The following is an 8,867-nucleotide window of genomic DNA, read 5'->3' on the forward strand; positions in this document are numbered from 1 at the left end:
CATTTTCTTCTTGGGGTGGTGCTTGAGCTTGGACAACTGCAACTTGATTGTTTTCCATTTTCTTGGTTAAGGATGCCAATTGTGCTGCAATTGCCTTGTTTTGTGCTAACAGGGCATCCATAAAATTGAGTTCCAACACCCCCCTTCTTTTGGCCTCTTTCTGAAGCATAGAAGTAGTCATTCTCAGCTACAGTTTCAATGACATCTATGGCTTTCTCAATGGTCTTCTTCTTGTTGAGTGAACCCCCTGAAGAGTGGTCCATAGCCTTCTTCGATTCATAGGTTAATCCTTTATAGAAAATGTGGAGCTGCACCCACTCATTAAACATATCTAGTGGGCATTTTCTTGTTAGATCTTTGAACCTCTCCCAGGCCTCATAGAGTGTTTCACCATCTAGCTGTCTAAAGGTTTGCACCTCAGCTCTTAGTCTGTTGATCCTCTGTGGAGGGTAAAATCTCGCTAGAAATTTGTTCACAACATCCTCCCATGTGGTTAGGCTCTCCTTGGGGAATGATTTTAACCACTTTGTTGCCTTATCTCTGAGCGAGAAAGGGAACAAAAGTAGTTTGTAGGTGTCAGGGTGCACAGCATTGGACTTTGCAGTATCGCATATCCTCAAGAATGTGTTAAGATGTTGATTTAGATCTTCTTGAGCACCTCCTCCATATGAGCAGTTATTCTGGACTAGTGTGATGAGTTGAGGTTTCAACTCAAAGTTGTTGGCATGGATTGTTGGCTTGAGGATGCTGTTGCCACAGTTTCCTGGATTCGGGTTGATATAGGAGCCTAAGACTCTCTTCTCTTGCCCAACTTGATTTTAGCTCCTCCTCCAACATCTTCGTACACTTCGTCTTCCATGGTGGTTGTTAGATCTTCTTCTATTGGATCTTCTCCAACTATACCCTTGCCTCTAGCCTCCCTCCTCAATCTAAGGAAGGTTCTCTCAGGTTCACTATCAAAAGAGGATGAAGTCTCTCCTCTTCTACCTGTCATACAGTCAATACACAGCAAGAAAAGAGCAAGTAAAGGAATCTCCTTAGTTAAAATTAGTGATTAGCTTGGGTGATTGGTGCGCGAAATTGTGAACAATACTTTTCACAACTCTCATAATCCCCGGTAATGGCTCCAAAAAACGTGGTAGCTCAATACCATGGCATTACACAACTTCGCACAACTAACCAGCAAGTGCACTGGGTCGTCCAAGTAATACCTTACGTGAGTAAGGGTCGATCCCACGGAGATTGTTAGCATTGAAGCAAGCTATGGTCATCTTGTAAATCTTAGTCAGGCAAACTCAAATGTATATGATGATGAACGAAAATAATATAAAGATAAAGATAGAGATACTTATGCATATCATTGGTGTAAGAGCTTCAGACAAGTGTATGAAGATGCCTTCCCTTCCGTCTCTCTGCTTTCCTACTGCCTTCATCCAATCCTTCTTACTCCTTTCCATGGCAAGCTTGTGTAGGGTTTCACTGTTGTCAGCAGCTACCTCCCATCCTCTCAGTGAAAGCGATTGCATATGTCCTGTCACGGCATAGCGGAATTCAGCTGTCGGTTCTCGGTCAGGCCGGAATAATATCCATTGATACTTTTGCGTCTGTCACTAACGCCCTAGCCTGCTAGGAGTTTGAAGCACGTCACAGTCATTCAGTCATTGAATCCTACTCAGAATACCACAGACAAGGTTAGACCTTCCGGATTCTCTTGAATGCTGCCATCAGTTCTTGCCTATACCACGAAGACTCTGATCTCACGGAATGGTTGGCTCGTTTGTCAGGCGAGCACTCGGTTGTCAGGCGATCAACCATGCATCGTGCAATCAGGAATCCAAGAGATATTCACTAAGCCTCAGATGCTTGTAGAACAAGAATGGTTGTCAGTCACCTTGTTCATGAGTGAGAATGGTGATGGGCGTCAATCATCACCTTCATCATGTTGAAGAACAAGTGATATCTTGGATAAAGAACAAGCGGAATTGAATGGAAGAACAATAGTAATTGCATTAATACTCGAGGTACAGCAGAGCTCCACACCTTAATCTATGGTGTGTAGAAACTCCACCGTTGAAAATACATAAGAACAAGGTCTAGGCATGGCCGAATGGCCAGCCTCCCAAAGGTCTAAGATAGCATAAACAAAGATAGCTACCCAAAAAGTCTCCCTAATACAATAGTAAAAGGTCCTACTTATAGAAAACTAGTACATAGATGAGTAAATGACATAAAAATCCACTTCCGGGCCCACTTGGTGTGTGCTTGGGCTGAGCAATGAAGCTTTTTCGTGTAGAGACTCTCCTTGGAGTTAAACGCCAGCTTTAGTGCCAGTTTGGGCGTTTAACTCCCAATTAGGTGCCAGTTCCGGCGTTTAACGCTGGAATTTCTTGAGGTGACTTTGAACGCCGGTTTGGGCCATCAAATCTTGGGCAAAGTATAGACTATTATATATTGCTGGAAAGCCCAGGATGTCTACTTTCCAACGCCGTTGAGAGCGCGCCAATTGGGCTTCTGTAGCTCCAGAAAATCCACTTCGAGTGCAGGGAGGTCAGAATCCAACAGCATCTGCAGTCCTTTTGAGTCTCTGGATCAGATTTTTGCTCAGGTCCCTCAATTTCAGCCAGAAAATACCTGAAATCACAGAAAAACACACAAACTCATAGTAAAGTCCAGAAAAGTGAAATTTAATTAAAAACTAATAAAAATATAATAAAAACTAACTAAATCATAACAAAAACATACTAAAAACAATGCCAAAAAGTATACAAATTATCCGCTCATCACAACACCAAACTTAAATTGTTGCTTGTCCCCAAGCAACTGAAAATCAAATAAGATAAAAGAAGAGAATATGCAATGAACTCCAAAAACATCTATGAAGATCAGTATTAATTAGATGAGCGGGGCTTTTAGCTTTTTGCCTCTGAATAGTTTTGGCATCTCACTCTATCCTTTGGAATTCAGAATGATTGGCTTCTTTAGGAACTCAGAATCCAGATAGTGTTATTGATTCTCCTAGTTAAGTATGATGATTCTTGAACACAGCTACTTATTGAGTCTTGGCCGTGGCCCAAAGCACTCTGTCTTCCAGTATTACCACTGGATACATACATGCCACAGACACATAATTGGGTGAACCTTTTCAGATTGTGACTCAGCTTTGCTAAAGTCCCCAATTAGAGGTGTCCAGGGTTCTTAAGCACACTCTTATTGCCTTGGATCACAGCTTTATTTCTTTCTTTTTCTTTCTTTTTTTTTCGATTTTTTTTTTCGTTTGCTTTTTCTCTTTTTTTTTTGTATTCACTGCTTTTTCTTGCTTCAAGAATCATTTTTAATGATTTTTCAGATCCTCAGTAACATGTCTCCTTTTTCATCATTCTTTCAAGAGCCAACATTCATGAACCACAAGTTCAAAAGACATATGCACTGTTCAAGCATACATTCAGAGAACAAAAAGGGTTGCCACCACATCAAAATAATTAAACTATTATAAAATTCAGAATTCATGCAATTCTTCTCCTTTTCAATTAAGAACAATTTTTATTCAAGAAAGGTGATGGATTCATAGGACATTCATAACTTTAAGGCATAGACACTAAGACACTAATGATCACAAGACACAAACATGGATAACATAAATCATAAAAATCGAAAAACAGACGAATAAAGAGCAAGGAAATCAAGGAACGGGTCCACCTTAGTGATGGCGGCTCTTTCTTGCTCTTGAAGATCCTATGGAGTGCTTGAGCTCCTCAATGTCTCTTCCTTGTCTTTGTTGCTCCTCCCTCATGATTCTTTGGTCTTCTCTAATTTCATGGAGGAGAATGGAGTGTTCTTGATGCTCCACCCTTAGTTGTCCCATGTTGGAACTCAATTCTCCTAGGGAGGTGTTTAGTTGCTCCCAATAGTTTTGTGGAGGAAAGTGCATCCCTTGAGGAATCTCAGGGATCTCTTGGTGAGAGGGGTCTCTTGTGTACTCCATCTTTTTCTTGGTGATGGGCTTGTCCTCATTAATGGGGGTATCTCCCTCTATGTCAACTCCAACTGAATAACAGAGGTGACAGATGAGATGAGGAAAGGCTAACCTTGCCAAAGTGGAGGTCTTGTCCGCCACCTTGTAGAGTTCTTGGGCTATAACCTCATGAACTTCTATTTCTTCTCCAATCATGATGCTATGGATCATGATGGCCCGGTCTATGGTAACTTCGGACCGGTTGCTAGTGGGAATGATTGAGCGTTGTATGAACTCTAACCATCCTCTAGCCACGGGCTTGAGGTCATGCCTTCTTAATTGAACCGGCTTGCCTCTTGAATCTTGCTTCCATTGTGCGCCCTCTTCACATATGGTTGTGAGGACTTGGTCCAACCTTTGATCAAAGTTGACCCTTCTAGTGTAAGGATGCTCATCTCCTTGCATCATAGGCAAGTTGAACGCCACCCTCACACTCTCCGGACTAAAATCCAAGTATTTCCCCCGAACCATAGTGAGATAATTCTTTGGATTCGGGTTCACACTTTGGTCATGGTTCTTGGTGATCCATGCATTGGCATAGAACTCTTGAACCATCAAGATTCCGACTTGTTGAATGGGGTTGGTAAGTACTTCCCAACCTCTTCTTCGGATCTCATGGCGGATCTCCGGATATTCACCCTTTTTGAGTGAAAAGGGGACCTCGGGGATCACCTTCTTCAAGGCCACAACTTCATAGAAGTGGTCTTGATGCACCCTTGAGAGGAATCTATCCATCTCCCATGACTCGGAGGTGGAAGCTTTTGCCTTCCCTTTCCTCTTTCTAGAGGTTTCTCCGGCCTTGGATGCCATAAATGGTTATGGAAAAACGAAAAAGCAACGCTTTTACCACACCAAACTTAAAATGTTTGCTCGTCCTCGAGCAAAAGAAGAAAGAAGAGAGTAGAAGAAGAAGAAATGAGGAAGAGGGGGAAGGTGGTGTGTTCGGCCAAGAAGGGAAAGAAGGGGTGTTTAGGTTGTGTGAAAATGAAGGGTTGAAGAAGGGTATATATAGGAGAGAGGGGGGGTAATGGTTCGGCCATGATGGGTGGGTTTGGGAGGGAAAGTGGTTTGAATTTGAAGGGTGAGGTTGGTGGGGATTTATGAAGGATGGATGTGAGTGGTGAAGAGAAAGATGGGATTTGATAGGTGAAGGGTTTTTGGGGAAGAGGTATTGAGGTGATTGGTGAATGGGGGAAGAAGAGAGAAAGTGATGGTGGGGTCCTGTGGGGTCCACAGATCCTGTGGTGTCAAAGAAAAGTCATCCCTGCACCAAATGTTGCTCAAAATCACGTTTTGAGCTATTTCTGGCGTTAAACGCCGGGCTGGTGCCCATTCCTGGCGTTTAACGCCAGGTTGTTGCCCTTTACTGGCGTTTAACGCCAGTCTGGTGCCCCTTTCTGGCGTTAAACGCCCAGAATGGTGCCAGACTGGGCGTTAAACGCCCAACAGCTAGCATTACTGGCGTTTGAACGCCAGCTTCTTCTCCTCCAGGGTGTGCTGTTTTTCTTCCTGTTTTTCATTCTGTTTTTGCTTTTTTTTCATTTTTTTTTGTGACTTCTTATGATCATCAACCTACAAAAAAGATAAAATAACAAAAGAAAATAGTTAACTATAAAACATTGGGTTGCCTCCCAACAAGCGCTTCTTTAATGTCATTAGCTTGACAGAGGACTCTCATGGAGCCTCAGAAATGCTCAGAACCGTGTTGGAACCTCCCAACACCAAACTTAGAGTTTGAATGTGGGGGTTCAACACCAAACTTAGAGTTTGGTTGTGGCCTCCCAACACCAAACTTAGAGTTTGACTGTGGGGGCTCTGCTTGGCTCTGTTTTGAGAGAAGTTCTTCATGCTTCCTCTCCATGATGATAGAGGGATGTCCTTGGGCCTTAAACACCAAGGATTCTTCATTCACTTGAATGATCAACTCTCCTCTATCAACATCAATCACAGCCTTTGCTGTGGCTAGGAAGGGTCTGCCAAGGATGATGGATTCATCCATGCACTTCCCAGTCTCTAGGACTATGAAATCAGTAGGGATGTAATGGTCTTCAACCTTCACCAAAACATTCTCTACAAGTCCATGAGCTTGTTTTCTTGAATTGTCTGCCATCTCTAATGAGATTCTTGCAGCTTGCACCTCAAAGATCCCTAATTTCTCCATTACAGAGAGGGGCATGAGGTTTACACTTGACCCTAAGTCACACAAGGCCTTCTTGAAGGTCATGGTGCCTATGGTACAAGGTATAGAAAACTTCCCAGGATCTTGCCTCTTTTGAGGCAGTTTCTGCCTAGACAAGTCATCCAGTTCTTTGGTGAGCAAGGGAGGTTCATCCTCCCAAGTCTCATTTCCAAATAACTTGTCATTTAGCTTCATGATTGCTCCAAGGTATTTAGCAACTTGCTCTTCAGTGACATACTCATCCTCTTCAGAGGAAGAATACTCATCAGAGCTCATGAATGGCAGAAGTAAGTCCAATAGAATCTCTATGGTCTCATTTTGAGCCTCAGATTCCCATTGGAACTCAGAGGAGATTGGTACACGCCCACTGAGGTCTTCCTCAGTGGCGTCCTCCTCCTCTCTTTCCTCTCCACATTCGGCCATGGTTATGGCTTTGCACTCTCCTTTTGGATTTTCTTCTGTATTACTTGGGAGAGTACTAGGAGGGAGTTCAGTAACTTTCTTGCTCAGCTGACCCACTTGTCCTTCCAAATTTCTGATGGAGGACCTTGTTTCATTCATGAAACTTTGAGTGGTCTTTATTAGATCAGAGACCGTTGTTGCTAAGTCAGAAGTATTCTGCTTAGAACTCTCTGTCTGTTGCTGAGAAGATGATAGAAAAGGCTTGCTATTGCTAAACCTGTTTCTTCCACCATTATTGTTATTGAAACCTTGTTGAGGTCTCTCTTGATTCTTCCATGAGAGATTTGGGTGATTTCTCCATGAAGAATTATAGGTGTTTCCATAGGGTTCTCCTAGGTAATTCACCTCTTCCATGGAAGGGTTCTCAGGATCATAAGCTTCTTCCTCAGATGAAGCATCCTTAGTACTGTTTGGTGCATTTTGCATTCCAGACAGACTTTGAGAAATCAAATTGACTTGTTGAGTCAATATCTTGTTCTGAGCCAATATGGCATTCAGAGTGTCAATCTCAAGAACTCCTTTCTTCTGACTAGTCCCATTGTTCACAGGATTCCTTTCAGAAGTGTACATGAATTGGTTATTTGCAACCATTTCAATCAATTCTTGAGCTTCTGCAGGCGTCTTCTTCAGATGAAGAGATCCTCCAGCAGAGCTATCCAAAGACATCTTGGATAGTTCAGAGAGACCATCATAGAAAATACCTATGATGCTCCATTCAGAAAGCATGTCTGAGGGACATCTTCTGATTAATTGTTTGTATCTTTCCCAAGCTTCATAGAGGGATTCTCCATCCTTCTGTCTGAAGGTTTGGACTTCCACTCTAAGCTTACTCCATCTTTGTGGTGGAAAGAACTTTGCCAAGAAGGCATTGACTAGCTTCTCCCAAGAGTCCAGGCTTTCTTTAGGTTGAGAATCCAACCATATTCTAGCTCTGTCTCTTACAGCAAAAGGGAATAGCATCAGTCTGTAGACCTCAGGGTTAACCCCATTAGTCTTGACTGTGTCACAGATTTGCAAGAATTCAGCTAAGAACTGATGAGGATCTTCCATTGGAAGTCCATGGAACTTGCAATTCTGTTGCATTAGAGAAACTAATTGAGGCTTAAGCTCAAAGTTGTTTGCTCCAATGGCAGGGATAGAGATGCTTCTCCCATAAAAATCAGGAGTAGGTGCAGTGAAGTCACCCAGCACCTTCCTTGCATTGTTGGCATTGTTGTTGTTTTCGGCTGCCATGTGTTCTTCTTCCTTGAAGAATTCGGTTAGGTCCTCTAAAGAGAGTTGTGCTTTAGCTTCTCTTAGCTTTCTCTTCAAGGTCCTTTCAGGTTCAGGATCAGCTTCAACAAGAATGCCTTTGTCTCTGCTCCTGCTCATATGAAAGAGGAGAGAAAAAGAAAATGTGGAATCCTCTATGTCACAGTATAGAGATTCCTTGAAGTGTCAGAGGAAAAGAGAAATAGTAAGAAGAATGAGAAGAAGAATTCGAACTTTAATTAGATAAGGTTCGAATTGTGCATTTAGAAGGAGTGGTACTCCATAAATAGAAGGATGTGAGAAGGAGGGAAGTAATTTTTCGAAAATTAATTAAAATATTTTGAAAACATTTTTGAAAAACATTAATTGATTTTCAAAAATAAAAGTGGAAAAGAAATCAAGTGATTTTTGAAAAAGATTTTTAAATTAGAAATAAAAAAAAAAATTTGATTGAAAACTATTTTGAAAAAGATGTGGTTAAGAAGATATGATTGGTTTTAGAAAAATGTGATTGAGAAGATATGATTTGAAAACAATTTAAAAAAAAAAAAAAGATATGATTTGAAAAACATTTTAAAAAGATTTGATTTTGAAAGTTAATGACTTGCCTAACAAGAAAAGATATGATTCAAACATAAAACCTTCCTCAACAGAAAAGGCAAAAAATGTTCAATCAAATCATTAATTGTTAGTAAGTATCTTTGAAAAAGGAAAGAAATTAATTTTGAAAACATTTGATTGAAAAGATATGATTTGAAAAAGATTTGATTTTGAAAAACTTGAAAAAAATTGATTTGAAAACAAAATCTTCCCCCTAGCACCATCCTGGCGTTAAACGCCCAGAATGGTATACATTCTGGCGTTTAACGCCCAAAATGCTACCTTTTTGGGCGTTAAACGCCCAACCAGGTACCCTGGCTGGCGTTTAAACGCCAGTCTGCCTTCTTCACTGGGCATTTTTGA

The 8,867-nt window shown here is 41.5% G+C and overlaps 2 non-coding genes across 2 annotated transcripts; both read left to right on the top strand.

The window, feature by feature from the left end:
- The first annotated feature begins 323 nt into the window (after positions 1-323).
- LOC130952205 (small nucleolar RNA R71) lies at positions 324-431 on the top strand. The gene has a single exon (XR_009074385.1). It is a non-coding gene; the product is annotated as a small nucleolar RNA R71 (small nucleolar RNA).
- A 6,942-nt stretch (positions 432-7,373) lies between these two features.
- LOC130953135 (small nucleolar RNA R71) lies at positions 7,374-7,481 on the top strand. The gene has a single exon (XR_009075307.1). It is a non-coding gene; the product is annotated as a small nucleolar RNA R71 (small nucleolar RNA).
- The last annotated feature ends 1,386 nt before the right edge of the window (positions 7,482-8,867 follow it).

Source organism: Arachis stenosperma, chromosome 9, assembly GCF_014773155.1.
Source record: "Arachis stenosperma cultivar V10309 chromosome 9, arast.V10309.gnm1.PFL2, whole genome shotgun sequence".
NCBI classification, from domain to species: Eukaryota; Viridiplantae; Streptophyta; class Magnoliopsida; order Fabales; family Fabaceae; genus Arachis; species Arachis stenosperma.